A 10,348-nucleotide genomic window follows, 5' to 3' on the forward strand; every position below is an offset into this window, starting at 1 on the left:
TACATTTCCTAAGAAAATACATTTGTAATATTTTGAAGTTTTTTATGTATAGGAAAACCCTTCCAAATGATTGAATAAATAACACAAAATCTCCTAGAAAATTGAGTTTCATTGGATTCTGGGATTGTTATGGCCTTCACTGGTTTTATTGTTGATAACCAAATACACTGAAAAAAAAAAAAATCATTCGAACAAGAAAAAGTTTTTGTTAGAAAAACTTTTTTCCTTAAAAGTGCCCATCTTGTGATGTATGGACGGTTGGTAGGGAACATAATTACCTGTCTTGAGACAAAATTTCATCAAAATCAAAAATGGTGTTTTTTTTTTAAATCAACTTTGAATTTTTAGAAATGATTTTTTTCAGTGTAGGGCTCATTTTGGATTTTTTTCAGTATTTTTTTCTTAAAATTTGACTTATTTTGTGATAATCACCCATACAACACTTTTTTGTAGGAGTAGTCATTTTTTGATTAAAAACATTTTTAAAAAATCCATAACAAAAGTTTAGCCCTTTTCAAAAGTCAGTCGAGAAAAAAAATTAGAAAAATTAGTATGCAAAGTGGCTTATCTGGGCAAGGTCTACACACCAAGAAAGTTTCATTGTAATCTGAGAGGGTGCTGCCAACATTTGTTCGAGTTGGCGCGAAATCCGTCAATAGCAACGCTGGCTAGAAGAATATAGAATTCTTTAAGAATATCGTGAATAAACTTATAGCTTATTAGTACTTATAGCGCAGAAATTTAGTGCGGAATTGTGGAAGTCCTAGACCCGAACACGTACCGTAAAACGGGGTATCTTTGATAATGCGGGTAACTTTGATAGTGCGGCATGATTCCTTCAACCAGTTAAGAAAAAAGGAAATGTAAATCAATTTTATACATATGAAAGTTCATCTTAGACGTATTTCTATTCTATTCTATTCTATTCTAGTGCTTGCACAGCCAGTATTGAAAAGCATCCTGGAAATATCAAAATTTCTTCTGATATTTTCTTGTCAGCATTAATATTTGCAGCATATCATAGATGTGATACAAATATTAAAATGGCCAGGCCCACTGTGCAGACTATTGGATTGGAAGATAATTCAAAAATATAAGGCAATCAGGTTATCCACTTATGAATGACATGATTGACAAATCTTTTTGAATTGATTGAAGGAAGAAACGGGGACAACCGTACCAACCGTTTCGGTTTAGGGGAATGATGTTTGAATATAAAATCGTTGGGAGTGGTACTGCTAAGAAGGTTAATGCACACTCCGTTATAGTTGGGGTCTCTTCTCCTGGGATGGGGCACAGGCATTTGTTCATGTGTCCTGGCTTTAAAGCCTAGGCTTAAGCGCCATTGCTCGCTCTCTGGAACGAGAAAGAAAGAATAGTAGTCCCATCCCCGAATCCAAAAATAAAGTTTTATGTACGTCAGCAAAAATGCAAATGCTTATGCAAATGTGTATTACCCTGGTTTCTTTTTGTGATGTAAATCCCTCATATCGCCAATGGTTCTTCACAATTTTCGCGAACTTCGAGACAAATTAAATTACAGTGTATTCGCTCGTTGGGGACTTGAAAAATGGGTTCGTTGGTAGGGTAGGACTGGTGAGCCAGTACAATATTTCTGGCTTTTGATACCATGAACTCGATATATTAAGACAAAATTTTGTGCCGAAACCAACAGTGACGGACCGCACAAACTGAGGGAATTAATATTGAAACTTCTTGTAAAACAAAATTGTGTAAATGAACGAAAGATGGATGTACGAGGTACACTCCCGTTCAAAAGTTTGGGGTCACCCCCTCAAAAACATGTCATTTTTTAGGCCCATATCTCCGCCAATTTGCGTCCGATTTCAAAACCCTAGGTTTCATTCAAAAGATAATAAGTCAAGAAGAAGCCAAGAAGAATTAAAATTGAATGAAAGATGACAAAGATATCAACAAATCATTTTTCCATGTTTTGCGATAGTGACCCCAAACTTTTGACCGATACAGCATTTTGAGGGGTGACCCCAAACTTTTGGTCGATGACATCAAGGATTAATTTACTTAATAACTTTGAAAGTTCATCTTAGACGTATTTTCATTAAAATCTAGTTTATGTACAACTTTTTGGACAAAAATTAAAAATAGTTGATATTTTGGTCATTTATCAACCCCTTCAAACAATCTGCCATACGACTTCGTTAAAACTATTTTTTCAATGAATGGACTCTTATTCTCGATAGATTCATCATAGTAGATTCCAAATCTGGCCTTAAATCTCTTAACGAAGTGTGTTTTTACGTAATGAAAGCAATTTTGTAAATTGGGATATTAATCTCCATATATTGATAAACGCCTAAAAGTATGCAATGCCCTTGTAATTTCATGTAGATAAATATGTGTTGTTCAAAATTTGTTAATAAAACATAAAAAAACTACCCAAAAAAAGAAAACTATCCATGAATAGCATGTAATGGTTAGGCATTTATTATTACAAAGATAATGATTTTTGATAGCTAAATTTATTCTGTTTTGCGCACAATACTCCACAAACTTATTTTTATGTGTAGAATTTTGTAAAAAATTAATGTTTTGATATAAAAATTCTATCTAATATATTCCTCAAGCCTTCTCTCATCATGTTCATACTCCTAAGATTTCAATCTGTGATTATTTTTTTAGATTTGATGTGTTTTTAGGGCATTATCAAAGTTACCCCAAAATGAAAATCTGATTTTCGGTTATATGAAAAACTAAAAGTTATCCAAAATATTTCAGATTATCGAATCTTTCAATTGCAATTGATAACTGATACCCCAGTACTTGTTTTAAAAATATAAAACTCGGGGAAATACTGTTATATGTAAAAATATTGAGAAAATTCGCTGAAAAACTATCAAAGTTACCCCATTTTACGGTACATGTTTTTATGTTATGTTTTCCAGTTCAGACAAATTTCCGAATTTGTAGGGATTTCAGAGTTCTCGGAAGAAATTCCGAAAACTGCCTGGAGATACTGTTGTGGAAATCTTTGATGTCTTTTTTAGTTTTTCTTGCGTAATTTCTCTAGAAGCCAATGAAAAAAATCCTTCAGACATGATTTTCTTTTTTCATGACAATGTGTAGAAGTATTTGTAGCCGATTTAGAATGGATATTTCAAGAGAAATTCCCAAAAGCATTGCTAGGGGATGAAAAGTATCTTACCCTATCGATGAAGTTTTTTAGCGAAATTCCAAGTTTGGATATCACTTCCTTTTAAAAGAAGTTAAAGGAAAAATTTCTGAATTTTTTTTTGGAATAGTTTCCTGGTAGAAGTTAAAGTATATCGAATACAAGGAAGTTTTTCGCCGATTGAAATAAAATAAAAATTATATTAATTTTATTTTCGGCAAATTGAACAAGTTACTAATGACGAGCTCTGCCACAAGTCCAAAATTCATGGCAAAGAATCTGTGAAATTAAGCCTAAACTCATTATTTAAGTGGAAAACACCGTTCTTAGCAACAATTACGAATATCTTCGAAACAAAATTCGAAAAAGTGGTCTTTTAAAGTAAAAAGTTACAGTTAACGTATATCTTACTTCTTGAGGAAAATTCTCTATGATATTGGTAAAATTTCAGTACCGTCAAATGGGGTAACTTGCAACACTTTTCGACTTTGAAGCAACAGCATTGAAAATCTAAACATTTGGAACATACTGTAAAGCATCGTGTACACTAATTATCACGAGTAGAATACTCTGCAGAACTTCATTCATCAAAATTCGGTGCCACCTAAAAAGGAGGTGTGAAATACATGCTTGTTGCAAGTTACCCCATCTGTGGGGTAACTTGCAACAATGAAATGAAATTAAGTTTGCTATAATTAAACTGCACTAACATTTTAGTTCTCGGTTGTATTATAAGTTTTTGATATAATGCATAAAAAATGCGTTGGAAAGATGTACACTAACCAACTGAAATATGATTTTTCATTAAAGAGTTTGTAGTTATTATAAGCGAGAGTAAGGACTGTTCAATTTATAAAACGGACAACTTGTTTGTGCGATACCTTTTTTATTTTTCAATAAAATCATTTTCAGTTTTTTGCATAACTTTCTATAGCTATTCTCAAATTAAGGAAAAATATAACATTAAGCAAAAGTTCTTTATTGTGTAACTGAAGCGGTTTTCGTAAAACATCAATAAAAACCCATTTCTCAAAATTTGACTTAACTTTCCACATACTAAACATGCAAATTTTCATGAAGTTTTTAATGTATTGTAATCTTATACTATTATACTAAAGGAAAAGCTCAATAGTTCGTTAGTGATAATGCACCAAGCTGCCTCCAGCTTGATATAATGAATTGCCTGGTTTTCATAGAAATTATTAAAAAATCTTTAATTTCCTGTGATGCAATAGCACAACGGATTTGGCTAAAATTTTGTCCAGAATAGAAGAATATTGCTTTCTAAATGATGCAGAAGAAAAAATACTTTAATTGCATTCATCATCAAAAATTTAATCCATAAAGATGGTCATAGTAAAAAATTGCATACTTTTTGCTCCATTGATGCAGATTTTCGACTCTAGCGAATCTTGTTATTGTTTATTTTCAACAAAGTTGGTCCTATGTTATTGTACACTTTATTTAATAACAATCGGATGTAAAAATTTTTATTTCCTACTTCATTGTTGTGTAAAATTTGCATTAGGTTGCATTGTTATTTGGAAGAACCATCAAAGGACGAAACTGTTTTGATTACTGTGCCTGTAATGGCACACAGTAACCAAACCAGCAATGCTATTGAGAACCAGTTTTCTGCATATGAAACCGCAATATTCCTACTTTCGACTGGATGTTTAAAAAAATGTTTATTGAATATGTTCATGCCCTTTTTGCTTTACTATTGAATTTTAATCAAAAAATCGAATCTCTCTTGAGACTTTAATATTTCAAAAACTAATTTTCCAATCGAGCAATCCAAACTTTGCCAGAATGTTTATGATTCATGCTGCTGCAGCATGGCACATACTTTTCTGATATTAAAAACGATATACTATATGTAAACAGTAATTTTATATATATTTCAAATTTTCAGCAATTGTAAAATCCACCTCATTTAACATCTGGCCGATTTTCTATGAAATAAAACTATTTTTATTCGATTCAAAAATCATTACTATAATGCAACGATGATGTACTGAACAACGAAGCAAGGGTGGTTAAATTTGAACTACGCGTCTTCTTTTTATAGCCTTGTAAAGTTGTCCGTTTTATAAATTGAACAGTCCTTATATCGTTTCACAGCAGGTCATACGTCCCTCAAATATAAAATATATGTGGACCTCATTACTCAATACTAGTTCCAAAATGTCAACAATGTTCAATGTAGTTTGTTGAAAAGGTTCATCTTCAGGTAATTGGCTACTTCAGCTAAAATAACATGATGTAAATACTTATTCAACTTTGTATATATCAAAGCCGTCAATTCGTGCATTCTTGTGAAATAATTTACTCCATCTAGGTTTGAAATAATTGTTGGTGATTGTTTTAGAACGTTCATGAACTGCATTAAACTTTCATAAAGGTGAAACATGAATAAAATTTCAAAATATGTAAATCCTTAACAATGTTTGAAAATCACGTGCAAAAAATGGTAAAGTTGAGCTGACATTGAAAAATGGGCAGGTTACGTAATTATTAAATGATCCATTTTGATTATTTCTATCCGTAATATCGTAAAAAAATAAATAATAGAAAAATTTGTAAGTGTCAACTGTTGCAAGTTACCCCATAGTGGTTGTCGAATATGATAACGATTTCTTACATTACTTAGTCGATAAGTTTATCAAACTTTTATCGTTCAACTAAGCTTACTAGGGTAATTCGCCAATTGTTGAACACTACCCAAATGTTGAGCAGTTTCTGAATATTTTATTATAAATCTTACTTAAGTAATTTTCATCCAACGTAAACGTAAGATGTAGATGCATATACATGTGGGTCACGATATTGCTTTAATTAAGTTACATAATTATGCATATTTTACGTCAAAAAAATTGATTGAAAATTTTGTACCGCTGATGACGCGAAAACTGCACAATTCTTAAGATTAATTTTAAGAAATTGCTGTTACGAAATAAGCTTTGCGGGCAAATCGACCACAAATAACAAAGGCACACCATAGTTACAAGAACTGGAAGGATGTCATTAACAGTTTAACATTGTTTAAAATCACATTTTCTTTGTAATTTAAGTTAAAAAATATTTTTCTTATCACCCTATCATTATGCATCCATGATCCAATTGTTGAACACTGGCATAACCTACGATGTTAGCATGACTGCTAGATTTTTTTTCACTTTACCTAACCGTGCATTTCATGGGGTTTCAAGGGCGTTCCAGGGATGTTCTAGGGGTGTACCACTGTACCAATGGGCTTCAGAAAGATTCCAGTGGTTTTCAATGGGTTTCAAGGGCGTTCCAGAGGTGTTCAAGAGGAATTCAGAGTGTTAAGGGGCTCCCAGGAATATTTTAAGGCGTTCCAGGAGGCTCAGGAGCAACCCATGAGTTTTCAAGGGATTTCAGGGTCGTCCCATGAGTGTTCTTGGGGGTTGAGTGGGTCCCATGGGTTGCTAGGAGAGTTTCAGGGGCTTTGAAAGGCGTACTTTTCTTCTATAGTTTTCGCTTCTAATCAAATCTTCTCTGCCATTTTTGAATCTAGTCATGTTTAAAATGGTTTCAGTCCACTAGAGCTCTCTTCCAATGTGCGTTTACTTGTCATTTAAATGAATTGTCACTAGCTCGGACTAGCTGGGCACAAAACACGAAAAACCTGGAAAAAAAATCCGCCAGAGTGAAAAAATATCGGATGTCGGGTCAAAGTCGGGTCAAATTTTATCAAATGTTGGACCACTGTTGGACTCACATCGGATAACTGTTGGGTCTATGTTGGGTTTCGTGGCCAAAATAAAAACAGGTGAATGATAGGTTGATGTCGGGTTATACGTCATCAATTACGAACAAAGCTTCAACCGTTCAACAATTGGCAAGAACCGTCCAACATTAGGAAGAGCTAGCTTAAGGAAGCGTTCAACATTTGGGTTACAGACTTCCCATACAAATGTTCTATTTTCTCTTAGAAAATGGAATTTAAGGGAATACAAATTCAATGGACAGTATAAGGGATAAGTAGATCTAGACGTTCACTGGATATTTTTCAACTAAAGTGGAATTATGCACGGAAAAACAAACGAAAACCAAATTGCCGGTAATAACCGTTCAACAATTGGCGAATTACCCTATTAGGTACTCTAACTGCAAGCAAGGTCATCAAACTTATTGCGCTTACCATAGGAGAGAGGTAAAGCACGATTTTCATACTTGTTTTTATGGCATAAAATGAGCAAACCGTTTTAACAGTGTAACTAAACAATAAACAAAGAAACAAAACTTATTTTTCCACTAAAACGATATTTGGTACACCTTATTTTGATAACCGAAATGGTGGGGCATATCAGTTCTCATTATTATGAGAAAAAAGTTCAAATTTAATGTATTGCGAATCTTTTCTGAAATCCGCATACCGGCCAACAACTGGTGCGCCGACAGCCCATGCGCCGGGCTGTGCGCCATACAAAATGTAAATAAACAAGTGTCAAAATGGTTCGCGCCAAGAGCTCTATCTCTCTTAGGGTTCGGTTCCATTTTTTGTCTAAAACATTGAACGTCTTTATGTCTGGAAATAATGTACAACAAAGATATTATTGACGGTAACAACGCTTTTACTTCAATCAACCACTGATTAATAGTGATTTGGCTAGGGAAAAACTTGGCGCATGGGCAATCGGCGCGCAAATTGTGCGCTGGTGTGCGGATTTGAGTTAATCGTCGCAAAGTGCCCAACACACATTATACCCTGGCGCGCAACCTAGAGGTCGAAGAGAAACTTGTCGAAATGCTAAAAATTCTCGAGAAGCTCAATATGTCATCGTGTTGCAAGTTACACCGCTGTTGCAAGTAGCCCCGTTTGACGGTAGTTAAAATTCATTCTCATAAACATTAAAAAAATGGCGAAATTTCTGATTTTTATTGTGAAATCTATAAGTGGGCCATTTTCTTATACATTTCAAAATCAGTTCGCGGGCCGCACCAAACCTAGTCGAGGGCCGCATGCGGCCCGCGGGCCGCAGTTTGGTGACCACTGTTGTAAACACTAAACACCCGCACATCTAATGTTTTCGGTTTCGCGCGAGACAATTGCGAACGCGAACGATTATGCTGCGATACTCACTCCATACAAGAGCTATGCATGTTACAGCAAGGAACAACACAATACTCAATGCCATACAAATTTAATCAGAATCGGTTTAGTATTGACGGAGATATCTCCGACGCTAGAATATTATATTTTTGGAATCTTGTACACTCATTCTAAAAATGATTCAGGCTATAACTTTATTGTTAGTGTGTCAAAACGTGTGAGAAATTGGCTATAAGTATTCAACATAATAAATATTAAGTGATAAAATTTTCATCGAAATCGATTGAGTACTTATTTTTATAAAATTCAAAACTCAAACCGATTAAGAGTGAATTTTGGGAACATCCTTACAAATATAAGGTTCGTTTGCACTATTTCAACTATAAAACTGCTGGGATTCCCAATAAAACTTGACAGTGTAATATAAAAACATGTTTTCAATCAAATTTTGAGCCATTTTGGCTCAACACCTTCAAAATTAGAAACATTTGAATGTCACAATACGATACAACAATTTTACATATTGTGAATTTTGGCTACATATACGACCAAAACTTGTTATCCATTTGACCAAATCGAAATAAATTTCAATACAATATTTCTACATACATATGCCACCTACAGAAAAAAAATCATTGTAATCGGTTCAGTATTTATGACTCAAGCGTTAAATATATGTTAAATATTTGTTATTTTTATTCTTTGTTTGTACAAGGTTCCAAAAATCTGAATTTCTCGCGTCGGAGATATCTCCGTCAATACTGAACCGAATCTGATGAAATTTTGATGGCATCATTTACACATAATATATTACACAAGGCTTCTCTCATCATGTTCATACTCCTAATATTTCAATCTGTGATTATTTTTTTAAGATTTCATGTGTTTTCAGGGCACTTTCAAACTTTACTTACTTTCAGTTCTGGGCACCAACGGTGGTGCAGAGGGCCGAAAGTTACCCCAAAATGAAATTGTGATTCTCGCTCATATGAAAAATTAAAAGTCACCAAAATATTTAAAATTATTGAATATTTTAATTGCAATCGATAACTGATCCTCCAGTACTTGTTTTAAAAATACAAAACTAGGGAAAATTTTGTTACATGGAAAAATATTAAGGAAATTTACTGAAAAACTGTCAAAGTTACCCCGTTTTACGGTTATATTTGTTTTTAAATAATTTAGTAATTAAAGTAAAAGTTGTATGTTGGGCATCACTGAATCACTGAAATTGCTTATAAGAAGCTTTTAAATTTCGGGTTCTACTATACTGACGTAGCTGAAACTTGGGTCGATTGTGTACAACAAGTGAGCAAGCAAAATGATCCAAGTTCTAGTTCATAATACGTAGTAGAATCTGAGATTTATATCTCGATAGCAGCTAAGCACTGGTGGATGATTACGCTGATTTAGCGTGTCTCTTATCAATGACACTTTTATGTAGGTAATTTCTTAGGGAGAAAAACACTACTCTTAGTAATTCGACTTGTCGAAATAATCATTGTATACATACACTCCCGATCAAAAGTTTGGGGTCACCCTCTCAAAATGTTATTTTTAAGCCCATATTTCCACCAATTTGCGTCTGATTTCAAAACCCTAGGTCTCATTCAAAAGATAATACAAGTAACTTTGAACATAATTTAGGTGAAACTTTGAAATATTTGTATGTAAACTTAACCCAAAATTGCCTAATTTTCTAAAAATTGAATATAAACTTACGGCAGTGTCGCTGGAAATTGGGTAGACCAAATTTCAAGAGGAGAGTGGTAATATAAACTGTTTTCTATTAGCTTTCAACTGCTTTTTACTGAACTTGGCTAAACAATCTAGAAAAAAAGTTATTAAGTAAGACCCCAAAAGTTTGGGGTCACTGTCGTAAAACATGGGAAAGTGATTTGATGATATCTTCGTCATCTATAGTTCAATTTTAATTCTTCTTGTCTTATTTGAAACATGCCTAATAAGGGATCCAATACCCTATATAGGCAACACAAAAATCTAAATGAACAAGTATAATTTGATGGAATAGAGAGAAAAGAAAGATAGTCCTCCTTTTGCAGATAAGGCGTACGGAACTTTTTAGAAAATTTGGTTTGAAACGAGTTGTGAAGCGA

Source organism: Aedes albopictus, chromosome 2 (genome assembly GCF_035046485.1).
Source record: "Aedes albopictus strain Foshan chromosome 2, AalbF5, whole genome shotgun sequence".
In the NCBI taxonomy this organism is placed as follows: Eukaryota; Metazoa; Arthropoda; class Insecta; order Diptera; family Culicidae; genus Aedes; species Aedes albopictus.